This window comes from Corvus cornix, chromosome 3, assembly GCF_000738735.6.
Source record: "Corvus cornix cornix isolate S_Up_H32 chromosome 3, ASM73873v5, whole genome shotgun sequence".
Classification (NCBI taxonomy): domain Eukaryota; kingdom Metazoa; phylum Chordata; class Aves; order Passeriformes; family Corvidae; genus Corvus; species Corvus cornix.
The window spans coordinates 75,208,321-75,235,586 of record NC_047056.1 but is presented as its reverse complement, the minus strand read 5'-3'; the positions used below and the strand labels follow the sequence as shown (position 1 = coordinate 75,235,586).

General features: G+C 39.7%; 1 protein-coding gene and 1 long non-coding RNA gene across 7 annotated transcripts in view; one reads left to right on the top strand and one right to left on the bottom strand.

Moving 5' to 3' along the window:
* The window catches only part of GPR63 (G protein-coupled receptor 63), a 29,111-nt gene extending 16,259 nt beyond the window's left edge, over window positions 1–12,852 (bottom strand). For 2 of the 3 annotated variants that reach the window (XM_039569290.1, XM_039569288.1), the window contains exon 1: window positions 12,492–12,852. The gene's annotated coding sequence lies outside the window, so the exon portion shown is untranslated. Of the gene's footprint in view, window positions 1–11,802; window positions 12,019–12,491 lie in introns of those variants that run through there. The other variant, XM_010403829.4, reaches the window with a different exon arrangement.
* Window positions 12,853–13,877: 1,025 nt separating this feature from the next.
* LOC104692067 lies at window positions 13,878–26,391 on the top strand. 4 transcript variants are annotated; one of them, XR_752312.3, is made up of 6 exons: window positions 13,878–14,045; window positions 14,611–14,672; window positions 16,512–16,663; window positions 18,267–18,481; window positions 18,709–18,878; window positions 19,002–26,391. It is a non-coding gene; the product is annotated as an uncharacterized LOC104692067 (long non-coding RNA). The 4 variants fall into 4 exon arrangements; XR_752310.3 differs by having other exon boundaries at window positions 18,996–26,391; XR_752311.3 differs by lacking the exon at window positions 18,709–18,878 and having other exon boundaries at window positions 18,996–26,391.
* Window positions 26,392–27,266: the final 875 nt, after the last annotated feature.

Sequence of the window (27,266 nt, the reverse complement as noted above, 5' to 3'; positions counted from 1 at the left end):
TTAAGGTAAAGATCTAAAGGCTCCTTGCATTACATCATACTTACTTCCTCTGTAGTGCTCCAGTACACCTAACACACAGTATTGCATTGCCTTCTGCTAAAAACAGGGGAAGATTAATTTTTTTATTTGCCAGTAGTTTCAACAACAGCTGTTAACATACTGTCTTCTTCTGTAAGAGAAGGCTTTCAAAACTCAGCTTGTAAAAATGGTCGTGCCAGCAGCAGTACTCTATACCGGTGGAATTGAAGCTCTCTATCCCACAAAACCAAACCTGTTTCTTGAAACAAAATTTATTTTAACAAAAAAGCATATTTTTTATAAAAAGATGCAGGGATGCTAATGAAAAGGTGATTAGAATGACCAAATTTGTACTCTCTTCACACACTGTGCTGCCCACACGTTCCTGGGATTCGATTTAACTCCCAGAGCAAAGCAATCAGCCCTGCTCCTGCTTTTCCCACAGTGATTCAGGTGATGTTAGAGCCAAGTTCTGTGCCTGCCCAGGAGTCTTGCTGCTGCAATACAGGTGTTACGGATCCAGCTTCTTGGCGCTTGGCTCACATGGAAGAGCTGCTGGTAGCAAGCCAAAGGAGGTAACTCCTGCTCACAGCATCCTGTTCTGAGAGTACTCAGGGGCTGCAATGGTAAGATTTAGCTGAGAACTAAGCAAAGGTTTACTTTATATGCCTATTTATATTATAATTTTTCTTCTCATACATATACACGTGTGCACATGTGCATATATTTCCAATACTTATTATCATCATCATCATCATCATCTCTGTTCAGCCAAACATAAAATGCTTAACAAATAATCTACCAGTTAGTTATAAGTGTTTCTTTGATTTTTTTCCTCCAGATTTACCCAAGACTTTGCTTTTAGTCTGTATTAGTCTATTAAAAATCAGCTACATGTTACAAGAGTAACTTACCTTTCCTAATACAGAAACACAAAATAAATTATTTTTGGGTCATGCCAGCCAACTGGAATAACAATTTTAAGACAACAACTATTTTGGAGAAATAATCCTAGTCAGAAATCTATTCACACTAGAGATTTTAAAAGGCAGTTAAATTAAGAGTTCCCATCTGGACAACTCTCAGGGTAAGATGACGTATTACAGACACTCAGACCCTATGCAATACAGGCACTAACAATTTCTGTACAGACCCAACAAGCAGGGCTTGGAACATGCATCCCAAAGAGATAAAAAAACATTGATTACATTTGCAAGCCAAAAACATTTAAATGAGCCATGATGATTTTTAAAGCACACTTTTGTTTCCATGTAATACATGAGATCAGTACTTCAATGTTTTTTGGGGTTTTTAATTATAAAAATGCAAAGCAAACAAATATGTGCATCAACTAAAGAATTCAAATCCTTTTTAAGAACAACCTTTGTAAGTACCTTGTAATTCCTTGTTATGAATAAATTAACAGTTAATCAAAGGGATTTTGTACTACTCATTAGTTCTGTGCTACTTGGGAACTGTTAAGCAAAGAGTAGACCAAATCAAATGCCTTGCATAGATAGTTAACAGCAGTTCTGAGTTCACAAACTTCATATTTAAGAAAGGCTTCTTTCCATGGAAAAGCTCCTTCAGTACTAAGTTAGGGATTTTCACACTATTTTTAAAAAGTAACGAATACAAAAAAGCCAAAAACCTGAAAAAACACACAACCCCAAAGAACAACCAACTGATACGACCAAAAAAATAAAAACATCCCAAATCCCTCAAACCTACAAAGAGAAGTATTACCTTACCAGAAAGGTGTAATCCATTAATTCCTGTTGTCTTCCACTTTGGTAGCTAAAGATCATATTTCCCTACTCAAGCAAAGGCTGTTTAAGTACACCCAACTAATGAACTCTGCAAATAATAACAGTGTTTCTTCAGTAACAGAGAAGTTTATTTAGTCTCAATTTATAGATGAAATTGATCCTGAGAAAATACTGTATGGAATTTATCATCCTGCACCCAGAATAACACTAAATAGCATAATAAATGTAACATATCACTTCTAATTCAATTACGGCTACTCAGTAACAGCTGAAAAATTCAGACTAAGAGACTCATATCAACTTTTTAAAAGACCAAAACCCACAAAAGTTAGAAACAACTCAAAGTTATGGGCATGATTTATAGGAAAACAAGTACAATGATATCCACCACGAGATCAGAAAATTAAACCCTTGCCTCTATGTTCTGTCTAAATCTCTTAATAAACCTTAATAATACTACTGAAATTAACATTATTCAGCACAACACATCAAAACCCAATACATGTAAAAATCAGAAGTGATGCTTCTGCTCTATTTCCAACTCAGGAGAAAAAAAGAAAAAAGCTCTTTATCGACAGCTTTCTCACGGGTCCTACTGCTTCTTCCACCACACAATGAGCGACTTATAGGAGAAATTCAAGACACCAGCAGCAAACAGCCAGCAGGACAATTGAATATGCTCAGTTCCAAAGCCCCTCAGCAAAGGAGCAATTAAAGAGGACAAGTCAAGTTTTACATGCTATGAAGTTCTAGTCTGTGCCTAGTTACTGTTCCAATAAAAAGACTGTGGCAGATCCTGATCCATATGCAAACTGACAGTACTCATATAAATACAATAAATCCAGTCATTTGACAATCATGGAGGGAAAAGTTATGGTGCACTTAAGGCCATCTCCACAGAGACCTCTGTTGCCTACCTGGCTGAAAAGACCAGAAACAGTTCTCTCAAACGTACTCTAAATAACAGTTCAAACGCTCCATGTTGGGAAGGTTTAACACTGCTGGAACAAGGACACATTTTCCAGAATGTGTTTTACTGAACACAGTTTAATTTCAATTCACAACACATAGAATGGAAATTCTACCAACAACCTGTACATACTTGAAAACCTTCCTTAGCCTTCCACTTTATATTTAGCTCACAAACTACCTTTGCTTGGCAAGTTCTTACCATTTTCAGTCTTACCAAGTGCTCTCCAGAGCTCCTTCTTGTTACAGAATTAGCTAAGGCAAGTTTCTGAAGCTCCACACACTGAACCATTACCTGTCCTCCCAGTCCACCTTGCCAACAGGAGAGGTTGCTGTCTGTCCTGCAGGCTCAGCTTACTTAAGTCTTTATCCCTATTAGCTGCATGCTTAGCTAGAATGGCTCAGGTATGCTTGCCCTTCTCACTGGTAAGAAAAAAAAACACCTCTGCTCTATCAGTCAATAACCCTGGTCCGGAAACTTGATACACTTTCAGCAAAAGCACCAGGAAAAAAGAGCCAAGTATCTTCTTGGGCAGAGCGAGTATCAAAATCACAATGCCCTTGCTCCGAGCAGCTTCATGTATGTATATCAAAAAGCTATAATACAGATGTTTATATATGAAGTTCAAAACCTGTAACTTCACCAGGTCTGTAGAAGCTCTGTTCTTTCCCAAGTACTACAAGGCAACTCAGATTACTTCCTCATCTCAGTTTCTCAGTCAGACCATACTGCTGCCAGGTCTTTATACACTGTTATCTATCCACTGGTCAGTAGTTTCAATGATTATTTTAGAACCTGTTTCACTGTACAGCTTCTGCCCATTTTCTAATTTCCATAGCATATTTTTGTTCAGTGACCCACATGCCAGGTAGTTTGAGTGGGAAGTTACGGTACCTTTTATAAATACTAATAAAGCAATGAAAATTAACGAACCATAAAACACAGGAAATTAACTCCTCATCACATCATCTAGCTACCCACCCAAGTGAGTTTAAAATACCAGCTTCAAGCAGTATGATATTCTAGGGACACCCAGTTGCCACTTCATTTATAGTCGGTTTCCTTAGCAACACTATAATCCATCTGGCTGCAGAAAGCTAAATTCTCAAACCATATCCTCCCGTACACCGGAAATAGGCTAAAAACCATTTATATTTTAAATGGCATACAGTCATCGTGATTACTGAGCGTATAAATGAATCTGGAACGGCAATAATGTCCTTAAAACACACACAAATTCTCACTGCTCTACTTTGAAAAACTGGTTCCCATACTGAGAATATCTTCCACCAAGAGTTTCAGAAATAAAAACACTTCATCTTTGTTCCACCATGGCCAGCTGAAGAGGCCTTCAGAACTGCACATGGTCAATCAATTCTCTGAAGATTTTTCTAAGAGAAGTAATTTGCAAGACCTAGGATGCAATGCCATTAATGACAGCCAAAAAAACCCTGATAAAAGTTGATCACATTACAAAGTAGAGCTATTTGTCTTAAAAAATGTTCAACTTTTTACATCTAAAACTATAAAGATCATCTATACAAACTAAACTAAAAATCCAGTCCACAACAGTAACGTTTAAACATTAAGAGTGTAAAAATCACAGGTTCAAATATTCATGAAATCCAGGTGAAGAACTGGAGGGTGACTAGCAATTTCCCAATGAAACTGGGTAACATCAGACCTTTTATGACCAGGATGAATGAATACAACTTAAAATCACAGAATGCATCTTAAGCATACACCGTTTTGCATGAATTCAGCAACTTCAACCTTGCAAAGGATATTCTACATATCTGCTTAAGTAGAATAAAACCACCACTGCCTGTATCTCAAAGACTCATCAACAGCAAGCCAGTCTTCAGTCTACAGAAAAAATAACTCTGGCATGCAATGAACTATTTCAGTTCGGCATAACTTTGCGTGACTCTGCTGCACAGTGGTGGCACACAAGTCCACACTGCCTGACCTGCTGACAGCAACTGCAGAGAGATTTGAGCAGGCTGAGCAGTGAACGGGGTAGGCCTTTTGCAATGTCTGGCAACTTTGGTAAGTGCTTATCAACATGAAATCCCAACCTCAGACTTTAGGGAAGTATGTTTCCTTACCAGCATCTGGTTTTAGACACACCACCCCCCTTCTCATTTTCCTCCTACTAGGGCTGAGACTGATCTCACCTAATTTCAACACAGCTTTGAGGTAACCACATAAGCTTACTCAGCAGTCAGACAGAACATGCATTTCTGGAAAGTGAATTCACCTAAATAATTTCATGTATCTATTTTATTTCTCTTGTTTCGTAACAGTACTGTATATGAACACCCCTAGCTATCTGCAATGGTCTGCATATGTCTGCCTGAAAATCTGACTCATGCTTCTATGTAAGAGTTACATTATGCTTAATAGGTACATTCCACAATTCTGTAGTTTCAGCAAACTACAGAAACTGTCTTGTCAACAGCTGACACCAGCCCCCCCCAAGAAGTGATTCACCAGGGCCCCTCTTCCTGGAGTTAAGATGCTGGGATCCTAAGTGTGCTCTGGAGCTTGCCAGGATCCCATGAAACATCATAACAGAATCAACATAACCCATCTTTCCCATCTTTTCAGAAGTGTGGAATCTTGGAAGATCACCAAAGCGACTGGTCAGTCTCTGACCCAATGCCTAATTCACACTCATTTATACCAGCATCAAGAAACAAAGCATCTGATTATTTATTCAAATAGCTGCATATCCAAGAACAGAGACAGACTTTGCAAACAGTGAAAAAAACAGAGGGAATATTCCAGGGCTATTACATTTTTGGCCTTGCTGATAATAGCCTGAAGTATATCACTGTATTGTCAGTGTACCATGAAGATGCTTTTTCAAGTCTATCATTTGTGGTGGCTTTGAAAACACACATTTAATCCAGGTTCATTTGGATCTAGGAGTTTAACAGCGTAAGTGCTATTACCTGGCATTTCATGCTTTGATTTGATATTTCCAGAAAAGATGAATGCAGTTGGAAATTGCCTTCTTATCAAAATGAAGGGAATGGGGAGGGAAAACACTCCTAACTTCAGTCAGCAAATGCACTCAACCCCATCCCCGTAATAAACACAATGGAAATTTCTAACGGCAGATGCAGATGTCCCAGTATCAGTAGTGCATAGTACAACTTCTCCCTGTTAGAAATACTCTCAACATGCCTTTATGAGTCATTATTAAATACTGCCAAATTTCTTTTAAATGTCACCTCCTTATCATAAGTGACACACTTGGAGCTTGAGCAGACATGCTGAATGAATTCAGTCATGTAAAGGATGGAATTAGCTTTTCTCAGCTCTACCAACTCATGAACCCTTCAAACCAGAAATAAAGCATGTGGTGGGAGGCCTCACTGCAAGTCAGTTGATTCTGCTTCAAAAATAACGAGGTAGTTCCTTTCCAGGCCACATAATTTTTCCAGAGTACTCAATGCAAGCATATGAAGGTCTGAGGTACTAGTGGTCATGTGTGCACTGTTGAGAGAATGGAAGCACAGATACAGCACACATATTTCTTCAACGTTTCATAACGCGTCTTTGGCTAGACGTGGGAAGTTTGGATTTTTGTTTGGAGATTTACTTTGGTTCTTAAAGCCATTTTGGCAATAGGACAAAGCACTGGAAATTTGGATATGAATACAATTTATAATCATTATCTGCACTTCAGAGTTTATATATGCAAAAGCATATACACACACAGTAATATCAAAATATCATGTGCATTATATGTTCAATGCTTTTAAACACATCCACAAGTCTCTTGTAAGACTCAAGAAAACGGTCTAGAAAAAATTCAGAAGTGACAACTGACAGAAGAGTTAAAATCAAAATGATCAAGTAATAAAAGGCTTGTTGGAGTACTATCTACTGAAAATAAGAACTTAATCAACATATATAATGTGTTTTCAAATTACATTTAAAGTCTTTGGCAAAAAGAAAGTCATCTCTATTCTTCACAAGATATCAGTCTCTTTCTATCATTACACACAATGAACCTTGTACAATCCTTTGAAAAGGATAATTTTATGAATTACACTACTGATGTGGAAAACTTGTAGCAATAACCACTTCTAAGTATCAGGTTTTGAAGTTCTAAGACAGCTTTAGAAAGACAGGGTTATTTTACAATCTGCATTAAAAACACAAGCTTTTTCTTCTGCTTTGCTGCACAGTTTTCCTCTTGTGCCCAAAGCAATCAAAACTGAACACCTCTTGTTTGTGAAATTTTTCTTATCGCTTTTTTCTGCCCCCGCCCCATCACTTTTTTGCCTTTTTAAAAGGGGAGATAACTTGCACAATACAGCAGGGTAATGAAGATCATTTAATTTTCCTGAAGAACTGAGATACAGAGATGAACATCACCACAAAAGAAACACGCATTGAAGTTAATTATTAAGCATTCAGAATAGGCTGCAATTAAGACACGTGATCATATATGGAGCAATGACAAGAAAATAAAGGACTGGAAAAGTGCTCACTAAGGATTAACCTTGCCTAAATGTAGCTGTCCTGAAAGCTGGATAGAATGGCTAAAAGACCCATTGAGACTAACGATACAAAGCAGAGAGACACTGAGCAAATAACACAGCCATAGGTAGAATAAACTACCTTCTGAACACGCTTATTTTTCTCTCCACTGACTGTGCCTGAAAGGCTAGTTGAGACAACCTCACTGTCAGTGTAGTACTCTGCAGATCATTTCTAACAGAGCCCTCAAAAGTAGCCGGTAGTCAGCGGGTTTAAATTTGCCATGTGGGGGGTCCACACACCTAATAAGGTGGAAAAAAAAAAAAAAATCACAGGATGACATAGCTGGCTTTCAGAAGCCAAGCTTGAAGACTTATATTTATCTCCTAAACCACCATCATCTATTCACTACACACAATGAGGCAGTCATTTGATTGAAAATACAATGCATGATCATGTGTGAGAAAGGAGAAATTTCAAACATCTAATCTGTTTCAAAAAGCAAGGCTAGCAGAAGACTTTTATTTTGCCACCATAAACAAAAAAGTAATTCAACTGATTTGATCAGCCTGTTATTGAATAAAGTGCGTAACCATGGCTGGAACAGAACTGTTTTTTATGTGCTTAGCAAAAGTTAGCCATATTCCTAGCAGAAAGTGTATTATTAAGCATCAGAAAAATATCTGTTGCTTTTAAGAGCTCAAGAACCTCATTCTTCTTGGAGGTTCACAGCAAAGGACAAGGACAATGAACACAAAGATACAGTATGGTAACTTCAATTAGGCTTTATGAAAAAAACTTCAAAGTGACAGTGGTCAAACACTGGAACAGGTTACTCAAAGAGGCTTTGGAATCTCCATCCTTCGTGATATTCAAAACTCAAGTGCACATGACGCTGAGCAGTCTCATCTAACTTTCAACCAGACTCAGCACTGAGCAGAGTGGTGGCCTGTGTGACCTCCTGAGGTCTCTTCCAATCTCAATTATTCTGTTGTTCTGTGCCCCAGCCTCAGTTCACTCAGGTTATAACAGCAATTACTTCCTCACTACAGCCTCTAAAACCCAAGCACTGGATCTGAAAGCCAGTTTCCCTTTTGCTTTCTAGGCCTGATCTCCTTGGCCAGCTGACCTGACCCATGCAACTATAGGGCTGCACACTAGATTAGGATAAATGAAGTGACTAGCAACTACAAATTATGTAATAAATCAAAAAAGAAAAGTATGTGGCAGAAAAATGTAGAAAGCAGCTGGGCAACAAGACAGCCCAGAAAGAAACAGGTAAGTAGAATACTGCAGGGAAACAACAGTGAAGTCACCAAAGAGCATCTCATTGTGGCCAACAGAACAGAAACTGTGCTTCAAAGCTTCACCATCCTCTTCAAGTCAGTTATATTATATTACATAAAAATTAGGAGGCAATGTGGGTTATTTCAGCATATTTTATACATCTGTTATATCTCCCTTCATTGTCAATCCACCTATGGATCATGACCTACCGCTACATTTTAGACAGTTACAGCCTGAGTTGGCATTTACAGGTTCTCATTCTACTAATGACATCAGAATGATCAAAGATACCCTGGGAGAAAATATACCTTTTGCTTCTATTTCTTTTAGGAGTAAAAAAAAAAAAAAAAGCACTGGGAAAATTACACACCCACAAACTATGTTAAAAATCTAAGGTTTGAAAGTCAAGCTCTGAAGACTTGAGAAGTAGCAGTTAAACCCTGTGACTTCAATTAAACCCTGTGACATTGGCTTTAACTACGTGACTAAATACTACCTATCCACAGAGAATCCATCTCTGGATTCTTTCAGAAGGTGCATTGCTCATCAACATGAACAAGTGTTCAAAACCTTGCTTTCTCCACAATTATTGTATGACACCATGTCATATCTAATCAACACAGTTCAAGCCTTGTTTTAGTAACTCCAAGTAGGAGAAAATCCAGGAAGAGATGCAAAAGTCATAACCAGTCACTAATTTTCGTTGCCTGATTTGAGATGCAAAGCGTTCTGAAAAAAATTGGGTCCTAGATAGTATAAAGCACAGTTCCCAAAGGCTACATCATCACTACTTAAAAGCTTTAAATTTCCAAACACTTCTGTGCTTATGTGGTCTTGATAATATTCTTTTAAACACAGCTTGTGTATAATAAACATCTAGATCGACGTAAATTAGGTTACAGTTATGCAAGAGATTTCTCAAAGTGCCATTTAAACCAGTGGGACTCCTCAGATACCTCCAACATGCATTTAAGTGTAAATACACCTTACCGAACCACTCCTTTTTCACAGGCAGAGGAAAATAAAAAAAGGATAGCTCACCTTTCTCCTAAACTACACATAGCAATAGCTCAATATTAAGTATTATATTTTATGAGGTTTCATTCAAATGAAATCAACAGGAATTTCACTGAGCCAAGTTGCCTGTTTGGGAAAGTACTTTAGAGCATTAACCCTATGCTCTAAAGTCACATTAAGTCCCACCACATACTTCAGGTTTGCCTAAGTATCTAAGTATTATCCTCAGCTGGAAATAAGATAGTTAAACAATTTTCCTACTCAAGTTCAAACTGTGCTACTAGGTGGGTTAGAAAAAAAAGGTTGCCAGCAAATTACAGAGATAAAAAGTACACCATTCTATTAAAGTATTTTATATGTCTCTGAGAGGCAGCACAACCCGACAATTTTCAACCTGAAGCTCTACTTCTGGATACTACAAGTAGGATTCCTTAGATAATAGTTACACTTCCTCTTGCCTCACTTCCTTCATTTTTAACAACTAAGTCTGACATCCTTTAGAGCATTAAAAAAAAACCCCAAACCCAACTTGCTACCTGTAACAAAATAATTATGGAAATTCCATGTGACTGCAGGCCATGGACTGTCACATCTAGCCATGAGGACTGCTTATGGACATGCATTGCCCTGGGAGCACATTCCCAGGCAACCAGAACAAGTCACATAAGCCTTTTCCTGATCCTCTTTACCTCTCCCCTATGGGCAAGTGGGAGAACCATCAAGCCTTCACCTACTCCCTCTTCACATACATGCACAAGCAGAGAAAAAAGGAAGAAAGCAGCCGTGGTACTTCTAAGCAGCTGACTATGAAAAGCAGCATTTAATAGTGCCAGAGATCCTCAATGCAAGAAAATTAGAACACTATGATTGAGTACAGAGTTAAGGGAGGCTACCTGCAGATAGACTACATTACGGATAAACTGTGTCCACACTAGTAAGCCAAGCAATGCCAGGAATCATTCCCTGGAAATGGAATTCACTGTCACACAGACTGCTGAGCTGCCACACACCAGCACAGAATCCTTCTAACACAGGCCAGCTACAGGTCTCCCATGAAAATTTCCTGTTCTGGAAGGCAAGAGAGTTAAGCAGCATTGACAAGGGCTAACCCACAGCACTTGGCTTCAGAACCAGAAAATGGTCTTGGGTGCATTTAACTAACCACAGGGAAGTGATCACAGCCTCTCTAAGCTTTATCTGCTGTTATTCCTAGAGAAATATTTTAAAAGTGGCAAATGCAATGATGAAGCACACAAGCAATGCCTGATCAGCAGCACCTGACAAAAGTCACCTACGCATTGTAGCACACAAGAAGAAAATTAGAAACTCGTAGAGTTCATCTTGCCTTGTTCCTGTTTCCTCTGAGTAGGCAGATGTTGCATATGAACTACTAATTTTCAGAGTCTCACTTATTTTCTCACTTAAAAAAAAAAAAAGTTTTATACATTTAGAACACATTCTTACAGTAAGGCTACTCGCTAATAAAAAAATAATGTAGAACAGCTAAGAGACTGTACTTTTGAGTGCTGATGAACTGGCAGTAAATACTTCAAAGCAAAGTTATTTAAAAATTATTCTTCTTTTAATTACTAGTCATTACCAAATTTACTTCTGTAGACTAAGAACATAATTACTAGTGAGTCTATTTTGTTATGCTGGAGCTACAGCAATGTTGGCAAATACATTTTCACAATAGATAACTGCAAAACCAACAAAAAACCACATTTGACAACTGACAATACGCAGCTATACTTTGTTACCAGTCTTGAAACAAATCTCCCTGACATTTCTTTACGTTTTCAGTTATCTAGAAATGGTCTATTTAAAAGTGCCCTTTTCATAATCTGATGCCTCTGACACCTTTGCTCTAATGTTAGAATGTGCAATATATCCCACAAAAAATGCATTATGCAAAACCCATTTCCCACTGCTTAAACATTCATTATCCATTTCAGTAAGGACAAACAATTTTGTTTAACAACCCTCTTGGGCACGGATCTAACTTTCCAGCCGTGCCTAGCCCTGACCACTGAAAATTCCTATGTTACCTGTATCTTTCAAGTACAGCTCATCAGTAAATGAACTGTTTTCTTAGAAAAGTGTTTTTGTTGATTTACAAGAAAAACTTTATCGTATGCTTTGTTATATATACACTTAAAAATATATTAAGCTGTGTTGTATTACTTGACTTTTACAAAGCAAGTGACGAAAACTATGTGGAACAACCAAATAAAAATTACATACTCTTTTAAGTAGATGAAAAACAATCAAAACTAAGCGAGACGTTTCTATTTCTTTTTTCCAGGAGCGACACGCACACACCATACCGACACCAGCAGGTTCAAGAGTTGAGCACAAGCAGCAGCCTGATGAGCAGGTGACAGCAAGCAGACAGCTCCCCCGTGCCTCTGAGCAGCGTCCCGGAGCGCCCGTCCCGGGGAGGCGGTGGGAGCCAGGCCACCTCTCGGGATGGAACCCCGGCCGGAAGCTCGGCCCCCGCCCGCCGCCCCCGCTCCCGGCCCCGCCGCAGGAGGAGGAAGCCCCCCACAGGCGGCTCCACGGGCCCCGGGACGCGGCCGGGCGCGCCCACCCGGCTCCAACAGCGCTCCCGCCCCCGCTCCGCCCCCGCTGCTCGCCGACGGCTCCGGCAGCCCCTCCGGGAGAAGGGGAGCCCGGCTGCCACTGCCCACGCAGACTCCTCGGGGCGCCGACCCCCGAGAAGTCCTGGCTCACGGGGACGGATCCCCGGGGCTGGAACGCCTTCCTGGTGGTGGGACCGCGGCCGGGGGAAAGCGGCACAGCCGTGGGCGCTCCCCGCGGTCCCCAGCGCGACTCTCTCCCCGCTCCCGCCACCCGCTCGGCCGGGCAGAGCGGAGCCGGTCCCGCGGAACTGCCGCGCCCGCGGCGCGACCCCGCCGCTCGGCTCGCCTCACCTCACGGCGTGGCCGGAGCCCTGCGGAGCCCGGCGCAGCACAAGCCCGGCCTGAGCCCATCCCTCCGGGAAGTTTCCTGCCATCGCAGCGGCCGGGGAAAACAAAAGCTTCAGAGCCGGGAGCGGGAGGAGGAGGAGGAAGGGCAGCGCAAGCAAAGAAGTGAGGGGCATTGCTCGCCCGCCGCGCCGCTGCCCTCGGCTGCCGACTCCCGCAGAGGGCAGCCCGCTCAGCGCCGCCTCCCCATTTGCTTTGGCGGCGGCTCCGCTTCCCGGCCAGAGCCGCGGAACCGGCGGACCGAGGAGCCGGCAGGCGAGCCAGCGCCTGCCTCCCTCCTTCCTTCCCTCCGTCCGTCCCCGCCTGTCCGCCCGCCGGCAGCACTCCGCGCGCCACCCGTCCCGCCCGCCGCCGCCACCGCAGAGCCCCACCCGCGCCGCGGCTCCGCCTCCCGGGGGCGCGCGCACGCTCCGGCCGAGCGGCTCCCGCCGCCCCCGGTGGCCGTGGGCGCTTCCTGGCGGAGCGGCCGCGCCACCCCCGTGCCCCGCTCCCGCGGGCGGCGCAGGCTGGGCTCAGCAGATCCGCGACGGCCCCCCTGTGCCATTTCTCACCACCCAGCGCCGAGCAGGCTGTTTCTGTAGAGTTGGAGGCGTCTGCTTAAAAATCCAGGTAAAAGATGCTGAAGAGCAGGACTAACAAATGCAAAGGAGCGCCAAGCCTCCTGCTAGGCAGAGACATAAATATGGTATGCTCTTGGTACTGCAGTCCTTGTGTACTGTACATAAAGGGAAAATTAATATATCTCTAAGAGTTACTTTATTATATAGCGTTCCGCCAGGTGATTTTTAAGGACTAAGACAAACCTTTATGTCGCCTCACTGCCTATACAGCTAACTTTATAAGGAGGATCTTCCAAACCGGATATAGTTGCAATGCTAAGGTTGCATAGTGTGTGGCATTGGCAGCTATATCGCTTCCAAACTGGGATAGGGTGACTACTGATGCTGAGAAGTGCAAGGCTATAGATCATAATTTCAGGCCAAAATCTACATGGTTCAGGGTAGCTAATGTAGTTTTAAGTAATTGTTTTAATATATAAGTATGTAGTATTGCCAAGACTCACTATATCATATTAAATGGCTATAAAAGGATGTAAACTGAAAAAAAACTACTTTCTCTTACAAAGCTTGGTGTCTGAAGGAAGGGTCTTTCATGATCCCTACTCCTATTCAAAGTGCATTTACCTGATTGCCAGCTAACAAGTCTCTCTCTACATCAGATCACAACTGCACAAAGTGAACTGAGACCATTAAAGAAGAGAATAAGGAAGCTTCTCGTTCTCCCAAATGGACCTCTTAAGCCGACAGCTGATGGCATGCCAACAGAATGCTAGCAGCTATATCCAATCAAAGCACTGACACTGCTTTGATTTTTGAGAAGTTCAACTCAATCTTGATTGAGTTCGACAGGCCTGCACCCACTAGGCTGTGGCTGGGAACTGCAAGGTGGATACAGAGAAAAATAAATTCTTTCTGTCTGCTTTAAAAACTTCTTGACTGGGTAAAATTATTTCTTTATTTTTAAGTTTTCTTTTACTAGTGGGTGTGAGCACTATTTTTTGGTTGCAATTTCCTGTCAGAGTTAAGTTCAGTTCTCGTCACTGTTAAGTTCTGCTGCTCATTTTGAATGCAAAAGAAAAGACCTAAAAGAACCTGTGGACTTTGTTTTTTGGGATGCACTCTGAACTCCTCCCATCTAAAAAAGGCACAACTAACCATCCCCACAAGGGGCTTCTGATTTGTCTTGCTGTGGTTGGATAACGTATTTAAAGGGTTTTTTTAGCATAGGGGAGACATGATATATTGATCCAATTTGAAAATCCTCAGATATTATCACTGCACTCCATCTTGTGGAAGAGACAACAACATGTTTTAAAATGATCCTGTAGTGGTTTGAGTAATTAAATCTAACAATGTTTGGTTCTTACTGCCAAAGCAAAGAACTACATTTAGCAATGGATACAAGAAATTGCTTAAGTCTTAATTTGCCTAATTGTACTCAGTGGATTTGTGTAAATGTCCTTTGGTTTTACATATGAGCTTCACATCTTCTTTGTTTTGGATAGGAGCTTTCTGAAGAGCTTAATTGGAAAAGTGAAACCAAAGAAGAAAAGAATCTGCTTTCTAGGTGAGGTTGCCAATGAGCACTCCAGATTTGAGAGAGATTTGGGGATGGTGATCTGTTGGAAATATGTGGCTGAGGTAAAGACTCTGCTAAGCAAGATTGCTCTGTAGGGAACTTACTGGGTCTGGGGTTTGGTCCGTGTGGTTTTGGTGGTTTTTTGTTACCACCAAATTAAGTACAGTAATCTAGTTGATAGCTGGACAGTGTATTGAGGATCTCTATCTTACAAAAAAGAAAAGAAAAGAAATGATGAGATTCTCTCATGTCTTTCTGAAACTGCCTTTCATGGCTTGTGACCTTTTTCCCCTTAATGTTCAGTGCTGCTTTGGGAAATCAAAATAGGTATTGAGGCTACAACTGTAAACCATAGCAAGTCATAGTCATACATATTTGTGTCTGGCCAAATTCAGAGAAAATTGAGAAATGTATCTGGATTCACTGCTATAAAAAGGTTAACCTTATAATAGTTGCCCTAGGACAAGCTTGAAGATAAAGCCATTTAACTTTAATGAATAACTTAAAATACAAAGGGCTAGTTATTCTAACTGTTCCTTGGGCGGAAGCAAAAGGGTTTTATTGAAAAAAGACTGTGGAAAAGCTTAGTCATTCAGACCCAAAGAAGCAGGAATAAACAGGTCTTGCATGGGAAGGAGTTAGGAGAAAATTCTGTTGTACAAATGAGGATCCTCTGAATTACCTCACCCCAGAAGTAGGTTCCACAAGAAGATTGAACTTAATTAGCAGCCGTGAACTATGCTTTTCTTTTTCCTTTTTTTTTTTTTTAAGTTTTTCCCCCATAACTCCCCCCTCTCTTGCAGTAGCAGTAATGTCTGTGCATCTCCCTGTGATGTGGCATGGAACAGCAGTGCTGAATGAAGCACTGGCCTTTTCTGTTTCATTTACCAGGGAGGGGGTTAGACAACAACTTGCTGATGGCTGTTGTGCTTTACTGCTCCAAACAGAGCTGTCTGGTGAGGTAAAATTGGTCTAACTAATGCCTCAGTGCAAAAAGGCCCTGGAGGTGGAGTATCTCTGTCTACTATTCTAATAGTGGAGACAGATCTCATTAATTCCTGATGTATACTTAAGGCAGGCAATCTTCATTGACTACAGTGTTTGTTAGCCTTTTCCAGACTCCTTGGTCATTTTCCTAAAGCAATTACTCATTACTCCATCACTGCACTGATTACATTAAATTGTTACTATTATTACAATGAAAGTAACATCATGTTTATGTTAATTCACTTCATGCACAACTGTCAGAATTCTTGAAACAGTCCTCAATTGAAAGAAACCTACATGAGCGTTTTGGCATTATTTAGACTCTTTCTGATTATGCTTTTCGATATTGTATGTAAAAACTTGGAGCAAATGACCAGACCGTTTTGTGAAACCATTAGTATTGTGTGATGGGAAATCAGGACATTACTGCTCTTGAATATTTACTCCCGTTCAGCCTCACAGATTTTTTTTTTTTCTTACAGAACAGTCCAAAAAGTAATGTTGGGGCAGGGGTAACAGGGAAGATTCCCCAAAATGAAGTCTGCTTCTTCAAAGCATTGAACATGGATGATAAAATAATGCAGTTAGGTTTGGGGTTTTTTCTAAGAGTAGCAAGAAACATGCAGATGAACAGAACAAAAGTCAGATGTTAAGAGAATTTATATTTGCATTTACTTTATTAAGAAGTGAGTTGTGTACAATCCCAATAGAGTCTTGAGTTTCAAGGCTGCCTCTGAACTCTGTGCCCTGGAGAAAAGAGACTTCAAAATGTAGTTTCTGCTATATGCAACATAAAAAAACCCTTATCATCCTTTTTGCCTGCTTTTTTCTTTGTAATAGAATGAATTTGAAGACATGAAAAAACACGGTATAGTGTAACAACGAAGGGACAGTACCAAGGTCTGACCTTGGTGGATTATTCATGTGCTTGAAGTTACACAAGTATTTTGTTCTGCTTACCACAGTAACTGGAGCGAGGGAAGAAAGACTGGGTAAGGATTACAGTGGAAAAACAGGCTGCTATTTTGAAATGGAAATTTATGACATTGACCTGAGAATTGGTGCAGAAGGCTGGTGAATTTGAGCTGAGTTTGAAATGTAGCATTTCACACCTTTTCTCTAGAAAAATGAAATGCTCTGGAGCTGTGTTTGCAGTGGAACAAATATCAACTAATCATTTCATCACAGCTTCATTACTTTGTTTTCTATCCTGTTTTCCTTATGAGAGGAAGAGAGAAAGCATGTCAGCAAATTTTTTCTCTTTGCCAAGCAAATATGAGATGGTTTAGTATACAATTTCAGGTATTGGCACTCATTCAGTGTCTGTTGTCCTCTTTTGGCCCTCTGACTTCTATTGAAGTAAATCCTCTTTTATTTCTTATAGCAGAGATGAAAAGATGGTCAACAAACCTCACAAATTCACCTGCCTCTCAAAGGCCATTTGCTGCTTCAGTTGCTACTGTTTGCCTTTGAAGCAAGATAAACCAAAGCTCTATTGCATCTGTGCACCATCCACATCAGCATGAAAAAAAAGTTTTGGGAAAATTCAGTGTTCAATTTCCAGTCTACAAGACTCTGTAGTGTCTGGGCTGTAACTTAAATCCTTCAGCAATTATAATAATTTTGGCAGCTTGTGGAAGTGGAGGACATGGCACGGAATAGTCTCCAATGTGATATTTTGTTCTTAAAGCTCAATTCTGAGGACATGTATCTTCATCCCATGTCCCAGTTTTAAGAAAGGAATGAGTCTTACAACACTTCTCTTCATTTGGACACTCCCATAATAGAACCAGCCAACCTCTCCTTGTAGTTAATGTGCTGGACACTTCCTGGTAATTCTGATCTTGGCAGGGAGGCTATGTCCAGTATTACTGAAACTGATAAACTCTTTTTAATATGACATTTGTTTCATTTTGTTCTGTAATCCAGGAACTGGGGCAAAAACTATTTTCCTAGATTTCCTAGAGAGAAACTATAGACTTCTTTCCCCACTCTCTGCCCTCCCCTCTTCCCAGTTCAGTGTTTCCCATGCTTCCATGCATAGGGTGTAATAAAAGAAGTGTACTCTTTCCCCCATTCCAGTCCCATCTATGACTATTTTTGGAAATTTGCTATTGTGTCATGTTCAGCCTAGATTTATATCCACTTCAGTTACTTGATACAATTTTCAGTAGGATCTCTATGATACATGTTGGTATCTCTGTTTCAAAACAGTTATTTTTGCTGATAACATAGGAATTAAAATTAGCAGTCTTTGTTTTCAGCAAATCCTTGGGGATCCTTATGTTACAGTCTAGTGAAACTGGCTGGAATGACTTTCCAATGTCTTAGTGCAGGAAACTATCTACAGTGTAGTGTCTGAACGTGTCCAGTGTTTTGTTCAACTATGCTCTAAGAAAAGAGTAAAAAAATAGGACTTCTGTCACAAGCACCTTTATTTTGTGATACCACAAATTTGGTAATCTAATTCTGTGCATCATGTTAGAATTGTTGCCATTCATTCATCAGCAAATTTAACTTTTAGAAGATGCTTGAAGTGAAGATGGACAACATAGATGATATTTATTAGCAACATTTTCATTTCTTTTTATTCAGAACTGAAAGCAATGCCCCAAGAACTTAATTTTGTGAAGTTACCTCTATAATAAAAGAAGTTTCTGAACTGCTAAGCAATGAAAAATGCTTCACAGATCCTCCAGTTAAATACAAATAATGGTGAAAAACTCATTTATCATTGAAAGAGAGCATTACTTTAAGTATACCACTTACCATTGGGAAATACCTGTGTTGGAATCCCCTTCTCTGAACTGGTAAGTAACTTCAGCAAAGAATGAATGAAATAGTACTTTAAAACAAAATTTTCTATTCAGTTAGTTTAATGAAAACATTAGAATTTTACTGATATGTTGCACATAATTTTTAGTTCTCTCTTTAAAATAGTTACTACTCTATTTTGATTGTACCTGGAATTAGCTAAGTTTTCAAATTCTCTGTAAGTTCCCTTTGTTCTAAATATGTCATACCATTTTTGGAACAGCACTAGTAACTCAAGAGTGACTTTCACCTGTGGAGGCCTTTACAATTCACACCCCTCAGAGGGGAAAAAGATGTCCTAAGAACCTACATGAATGGGGAAGATGCCCCCCTGAGTTGGACTGTGGATCTTTTTTTTCTCAGACGGTGGCAAGAGATCCTAGCACACATCAGGTACTTTGAGTGTACGTGAAATGCCATCTCTCCTCCAGAAGTGCTCATTGAAGTTCCAGCTGTGCTTTTCCCTCTGAACTTTTTATTTATACACTCCCTAACTAAGACCCTTTCAAGTTGCAGGATCTCCTCATCAACAGTTCCCAGGCCCTGTTGGTTGTTCATGTCACCAGAAGAAGGAAGCTGGATGGGGGAATCCTGATGACAGTGGAACCTGTGTCCATTCATTTCATCATCCTCCCACATCTCCAAGCAGAGCATCACTGGGCAGCATCCACCTGCTCCTTGGTTAACCTTCAAGAAGTGACGGGTGATGTCAGAGTGTCTCTGTTTCATGCCCTCCTCCAGTTCCCCTAGCTCTGTGTTTTCAGTCCTGTAACTATTCCCTTTGTATCATTTGTTGTTTGTTGTTGTCCATTTTTTGTCCTTTTTTCACTACCTATAGCCTTCTCCCTCCCTTGGGGGTCTTTGAGGTTTTGCTAATACAAAATTCTGTTTTTCTAAACAGAAAAGCAAATAGAAACAGTAGCAGTAGGAAAAACTGTTTACAGAGTGCATATAAGCTTGGCTACCTTCTTGAAACTCTTTTCTTTGTATTCCCCTAGCTTCTGTGGCTCTTACAAAGGTAAATCCTTGACTAGTCCTTTCACTGTCCTTTTTTTGGATTTGTTGTACATGAACTTACCAAATTCCTGTCTGAACCTATTGTTGGGATCTGCTTCCCCAACCTCTTTTGGCAGCAAGTCCACAAATACACTAGCCACTGTAAAGTAATGTGTTCTTTTTATCTGTTTTAATTTAATTCTACTGAATGAGCCAAACTGCAATTTGATGAAAAATGGCTCTATATTCATCCTTTCAGCCACCTTCATGATTTCATAAAGCTTGGACAAGTCTCACCACTGCATTTTCCCAGTTGAAAATTTTTTAGTCTGATCTCTTAAGACAGCCTTTCCCTTTAATCCCTTTATTAATTTCAGTTATCTTGTATGTATCTTCCCTAAATTTTCATGTCCTATTCCAGATATTAAGACCAATTTCATTTTGAGTCCCATGAACAATTACTTTTACCATTTTTTGTATAATGCTTGAATATGTCTATTGGTCCCAGTGCTGTAGGTCTTCCAAAGGAACAGCTCTACTTGAAGTGGAATTCTTATTTAAATAAGCTCAAACATATCTTTGTTATAAGTTAGATGAGGTGAAAGCACTCTAGATCCTAGCTAGGAAGACAACAGAGACAACAATGTAGAGTTGCCTTTGGATCAGTACCTGAGACTTGAGATTGAAAAGCCAGCTGCTTCTTTGGGGGCTGGGGATCTCCATGCTGAGTATGGAAAGAGGAGAGGACAGGGTGCTCCTTAAGCATCATTGAAATCTTCATAGGTTTTGGTTCCTTTTTTAAATCTGTTTTCTAATTTTTAGATGCATAAATGCCAAAAGTGAGCAATTAGGAGGTTTTTATCAGAGACTGCATGACATTGAGCTGTTTGTGTGTGTATGTGTGGGGATACCCCTCATATGATGCACTCTTTGACTTGAAGGCTTTGCATTAGAGTTCAAACAAACAGATACAGGCTCAGGAAAGAAATTTTTTTAAAATCTATTTTCCTTAAAGGAGTAATGGCTTTCTAAAAATCAGACATTTTTCCTATTACATTTTTCTTGGCACATTAGTTCTTGTCTGTTCAGTATTCAAATGAAATAATAATGTAGGACACCTGTAGAGGCAATAGCACAGAAAGCAGACTATTCTTTTATAAGGTTCTTTGCTGTTTTAGTTTTGTATTTTAAAAATCAAGATATTTTAAATCCCATTTTGTAGCAAATTAAAGAAGGTGCTAGCTTTTGGGTTTTTTTAGGGGGTAAGTGTTGTAAAATATTCAAAGAATACGTAAAATACCTATTTAAAAATTAATATTTTCACACTGTTCTATTCTTATGAATGCTGATTAATGGGGAGGAAAGGATTGTTAATGTGAAAGCCCTGTGTCCTTTTAAAGCAACTCTGTGTTACTAAAACTAAACAAGTTTGTAGAATGAACTTTTTACTAGTGATGAGCATAGCCTTTCCATTTTTGTCTTCAAATAGACCAGCTGACACCAGATCTGATTTTTTTTTTTTTTCATGCAGGGAGGAGGTAATTACAGGAAAGTTGTGTTTTAACCAAAAAAAAACTTGATAAGGCCACCCTTTTTTCAATTTCAGATCATGTTTACTGAAGCATACTTCTCCTGATTGCTCTACATGAAGTCCTTTCTAATTTTATGATTGATGTCTGTAAATACACGGGCAGTGAGATGGCAATCACCAAAGAGGGAGAAGAGCTATGAATAAATTTAGGGTTGAAATAGAGAATGTTTCTAATAATCAGAAGAATCGGGTTCTGGAATAGTTTTTCAACAGAAGTCCTGGTGAGATGATCTTTCAGTACAAAGATGACATCTGTGATTTCTAGCTCTGCCAATTTGGTCACAAGACTGTAACACAGCCTGCTGTCTTTATTCCTTGTGCAGCACTGAAAAATAAAAAACCCAGTCCTGAATTCCAGTCTAAGCATCCTACTTTCTATGTGTGTCATAGCTACATTTCGAATTTAGGGATTAAAAGGAAAAAAATCCACATTCTTCTCCACTACACCTTGCCTGTGCAGGCATTGAGCTCTTACTGAGCTGTGGAGTTATTTAACATAACTTTTGTGAAAGCATCTGTGGACGTTTTAGACATGACTGTTGTTCTGCTGGAGGGCACTGCCATCAGAGCAGAGCTGGCAGAAAGGCTCATACAAGTGTTTCTTATTTTCTTCAGCTAAAGGTCAGCCAAGATTAGCTCAAAATACATTAAGCAATAGGTTAAACGACGCCAGCTGACTTTGTGCAGAAGTAGATTAGGAGTGCCCACAAAGGCCATTCCACAACTGAGCTCCACAGGCAAGTGAACTTGGAAAGAAAGGACAGCAACAGCTTCTGCCATTTCTGTGGTGACTGACACAGCTCAGTAGCTGTATCTATGCAACCAGTTATTTCTGCTTCAATCTGAGTTACAGTCTCCTCGCAGAGAGGACCATTGAAATATTAGGCTTGTAACAATTCTGGACAGGTTGAAAACACTGTGCTTCCAGATATATGCATTCTCAGATGCTTTCCTGTGGTGCACTGAGAAATGCCTGATAGATGGAAGGAAAAATCAATGGGCAATACAGACTTGTGCTTGCTTTCATGCTGCCCTGATGCCCATTTCTTCTTGGCCTGTTTGGATGGCTCTGTACCACACTGCTGGTCCTTGCAAGTGCTGAAATGCTGGTGAATGGGTGTTTGACACCTTGACCAATAAACATCAGTCGATGTTTACAGGAGCAAGAAGTAAGAAACATGTACTAAATGATTACATCCGCTTTCCAGGAGTGAGTGACTTGTGACCTTCCTAAACCACTTGTTCTTCCTAGGAGTTACATCCCAACTGCTGTGTTTATTAACTACACATGAACTTTTACTTCAGCCTGATTTTTGGGATGTTCTTCTACTTTGTTTTAAATCTACTTCTGCTTTTGACCTCCATAACATCTCATGGCAATGAGTTCCACAATTATACATTAAAAGAAGGACTGGTTTGCAGGACTTGCAGTGCACTGTAGCTACACATTCCTCAAAGCCCGTTTGCCATTTTAGTGCCCTCGCTGCAAAGTTCCAGCCTACAGGGACACATGCAGAAGCTAGAAATGGAAAAGATCTATTGTATCATAGTGTTAGCTCCAGCCTTAATAGAAAATGTTTCAGTCATAGCTTGACATGATAACATCAGTGTACTTAAAAGATAGAGCAGGTCTCAGAACAGTCTGCAGGGTGCAAAAACAAAGACTTCGACAGCCCCCAGGGTGTTTTTCCTCAACAGAATGAACAGGGCAGGACTCATGCTAGAGCTACTGTGAACATCTCTATTGGAATAGTTGATAATTTGAGTAGGCTTGTCGTTTTCCTGACAATTGTAGTTCTAGAGATATTCCCTGTCCTTCTTCAACAGTTGCTAACACTGTGTGCATTTCCCTGCATAGGTATTACAGAGATTAAATTGTTTTATTAATGGACCACAGTTTGTAAGTATCTTCATGGGGAATACAGCTGGTTTTCCATACCATAAACACTGGTTAAAGAAGAGGCAATAAACTGGTGACAGTTTACCAGAAACAGTCAGTCTAGAAGTAGAGCTCAGTCTTGAAACATTAAGGTAGTAACTCACTGTGGTAATTTTCTAAGGATTATGCAGGATTGTTTCTCACTGGAAATTACTTGATCAATAGTGGGTTCCTTATTTTTCCCCTAAGCTCTTCTGTATTTCAAAGAAATAGGAATTAAGGAAGCATTGCATCACTTTATTTTAGATCACATTAAAGCATCACAGTAGTCATGTCTACGATTATATAAACTAAGAACAAAAGAAGAACCGTAAACCATTGAAAACCACAACTTCCTCTGGAATAATTCAGAATAAATAAAGGTCAGTTATTTTAAACAAAAACTCCTGTAGTAACCTACTGAGGGCTTTCCCTAACAAACAACAGATTTGCAGATTTATATAATACATTTATTTAGTGGCAATCCAAAGTGGTATACAGATGGTTTATGGGAATATTTCATGCATCTCTAAAAAGCAATCTCTTCTTGAGTAGAAAAATTGTAATTATCAACAATAATACACAGTATTCTGGATCAGCAGTGTGATTTTTGGATATCTGGATTATTCCATCTATAGGCAAAATATATAAGCTGCTGTCCATTTTCCTCTTCTCAGAAAATAATAAGAAACAAGTGCTGAAGAAAATGCCTAACTATGCACTGAAAACCATTCCTCCAAATCAATCCTCAATTTGATTAAGATATCATAAATTTTACATTAACCCAGATACTTTTTTTCTCAAAGACAAAAACTATATTATGGGGTTTTTTTTACTCAGGAAGTTTTAAATCTTTCAGACCTGTTATTGGATGAAAAGTTTTATTTCCATCCTTTTTTAAATGGAAGCTTCTAAGCCTTATGATTATGGAGAAAATATTACAAATCTGCAGCAAAAGTTCAGTAATTGTAAACTAAATAAACCCTAGGAACCCCATACTTCTTTTAAAATTCTTTGATGCTCAAGGGCAGTAATACAATTCTTGACAACTGGGACAAAAGACTTTACCATGCTTGGGACTGAATAATACTGTAATTCCTACCTCTTTTTAGCCATTTGTTGTAATGAGAAATGACTTAGATGGTTTTATCTTTGCATTATCTTTGCATTATCTTTTGCATTCCAACAAACTCATCCAGATTAGGTGACTCCAAAGTGAAGGTGTTACTTATTTTCAAATGTATGTCCTTTGTTCCAAAGTGCCTTCAGTTAATGGGAACATGTAGTAGCATGCTGAACAAGGACACCAAGCTTTTGTAACAGATAAAATTTTGAAAAACGCAGTAATTCATCACATCACCTGACTGAGTTTATTTTACCTAGATAGACTTTAAATGTCATATACACCTTTTAATTAGCACAGTATATACTATTGCTAGGTTTTAAACCAGGTACAGGTTTTAAATATAATATATGTAGCAAGAAGAATAAATTGCCAGTTTGGAGTTAGCTGAACACAAAATCGGCAAAATTTGGTACAGGGCAGTTATGTAAAAAGTTCAATTCTGTTGACCCAGATCTCAAAGCTCATCTTAGGCTTTTTATAGACTTTTAACCATTATAAGTGGCTCTGATTTACATACATTTCTAACTGAAGCAAGCCTTCCAGACTGCACATGCATGAAATCCACCTACCAGGCATATGGGGACTGTGGAGCAAGTAAGATACAAGCAGCTCCGCAACTGTGCACTGACTTTGAGGAAAAAATGGATGCCTACTGAACCATTAGCATCACTGCAGTAAGTTTTGGAAGTCTGTTCAAAGCTGCCCTTCTCCATCCCCACTGAGAATTCGCATAGTTAAAAATAGTATAATGGTTTTATTCAATATCCTATACCACTTTTTTTTTGGATACTCAACATTAATTTTCAGTGTAATCCTGTTCCAGGTGTTTGTGCTCTACAAAAGAGTTTTGTTTCTAAGTACATGTTCTGCTCTGGTAATTATCCTTCCTGCACTGTAATTCAAGCCTGAAAGTGATTTATTCTCCATGTGTTCTTTGTAGAATTAAATGTGTCGCCTTTGTGACTGACTTACGTCTGACAAAGCTGATCTAAACAGTTGCAGAAATGTCTCATTGCCTTCGCAGTTATGAGCCCAATTAACTTGTCAACATTTTCCAATGGTTATTTACTACAGATTCACCACAGCTCTCATCAGCTACAGAGGCAGGAGAAAGAAGGACAACTGGAGTAGGGAATGTCTTTCCTTGCAGTTTTCTAGTAACAAGTGGAGCCTCGTTATGCAAGTATTTTAGGATTTGTAGGAAACAGAAATGGTGATGGGTCAGAAAATCACAGAGGTTTGTTCAGTGGTTTTGATCTGACTCTGAAGCCTACTGAAATTAGTTTTTATATGAATAATTACTTCATTCTTGGTTGTTTCTACAGCCACATTTAAAAATGAGATTATCCCATCTGTCTTAGCATACTTCATATATCATTGGCATGCAATTTTCTACATTAAGACCAGCTTCTGCTATCTTTGTTCATCATATGCTGAGAACACCGTAGCTGCATGGAAAAGGTGAAAGCAGGACAAAATGAGAACATAAGCTATTGTTCTGATAGCATTATTTGCTTTTTGCATGTATGCTGTATCACCCAAACTAAATTACTGTAGATACTCCTAGGGAAATATCACAATGAAAGTTGTGTGAATTAAATATAGCTAGAGACAGCAAGGCACCTTGCTAGAGAGCAGGTCAGTGCACATTGCACTTTCTGGAGCTGTTGAAAACAGTAAAGATCAGAAGCTGTTGATCTAGCTAGATACCTTTATAATAAATACTGTGTTCAAAACACCTTCATTCTTTTATGGGACAACAAGTGACTACTCCCTTTGAGAGGGCTCTGCTGTCACACTGCAGATCTGTTTTCTTCACCTCAACCATTGGAGCAGCAGAGCATTCCCTCCTGGCAGGGGGGCAGGAGCAGCAGCAGCACTGGCGCTGCCAGAGGTTCCCAGCAGCCTCTTCCAACTCTTAGGTCTGTCACTGCCTGCTAGTGATGTGATGGTACCATGGTGTTGGTGGTGCCAGGTGGATTGGAAAACCCATTTGCTGTCAGGGTTCATCAAAACCTGTGATGTTCATAAGGTTTGGCACTCTTTGACAAAAGGCATCTCTGTGAGTGTGTTTATTTTCAAACCGTGCTGGGGTGAGAGAAGATGCTTTGTATCTGGGAAAGCATGTATTGTGTTCAAACATGAAATCATGATCTGTCCATAGATAGGTCAAGTTGTAATTCTGGTTTTATTATAATTCAAGTTGCAATTTTGGTTTTAAAATACCTAAGGGTTATATGTAATGAATATAAAAGTAAAGTTGTTTCTTTTCCAAGAGGGTGCTGTGGCTGAATGGAAAGCATGGTAACTAGGGTGGCATAATGCTGCTACCTTTCTCCTGAGTGATAAAAATGCATGTAGAGTAGGTTTTGTGCTTAGCAACAAAAAAGTTGGGTTTTCAAATAGCTCCCTCTAGCCCTCCATTACAGCTGCTACCCTTGTCCTATGCAGTATGTATCCCAGGCTTCATACTTCATTAATCCTTTAGACATTCAATAAGCAGCAGAAAATACATTTCACACAAAAGAAAGTAATTTAATTTTTTTGGCCATTGCTTTAGAAGAATACACAACTCGTATCTCTTCCCTGTAGAGCTGTTGTGAAGTGTGACTCATCCTTGCCCAACATGTTGGATGTTCACTTTAATTAGAATATGTGCATCTAAAGATTGTTGTAAACACTTGCTGTTAATAGCATATTATTCCCTGTTTTACAATGGGAAGTATAAGCAATCTGAACACATTTAACACATTAAGCTGTACATCTTAAGTCATGTTAGGGCAGCACACTGACAGAAATTCATTAGGAAAATTCTCTAATCAGCACGTTGGCTGCCTTACAAATCACGCTGGCATGAAAAATTGGATAATGCAAATTTTATTCTACAGTAATGTTTAAATATTTTCCAAACACAAATATTATTATACAAATCTTTGATATCTACCTATGTGGTAAATGTGGATTGGGATCCAGTTTATTTATAATAATAAGTGAAAAGAGATAAAGTATTGCTACTTTCTTGTTGGGGATGGTACATGTGAAATAGGCTAACCTTTATAGAATCACAGAAGAGTTTGGTTTGGAAGGGACTGTTGGGGTCCCTCCCCCTGCCATGGAGCCCTGGGAGATGGGCCCTGGAGGGCAGACATG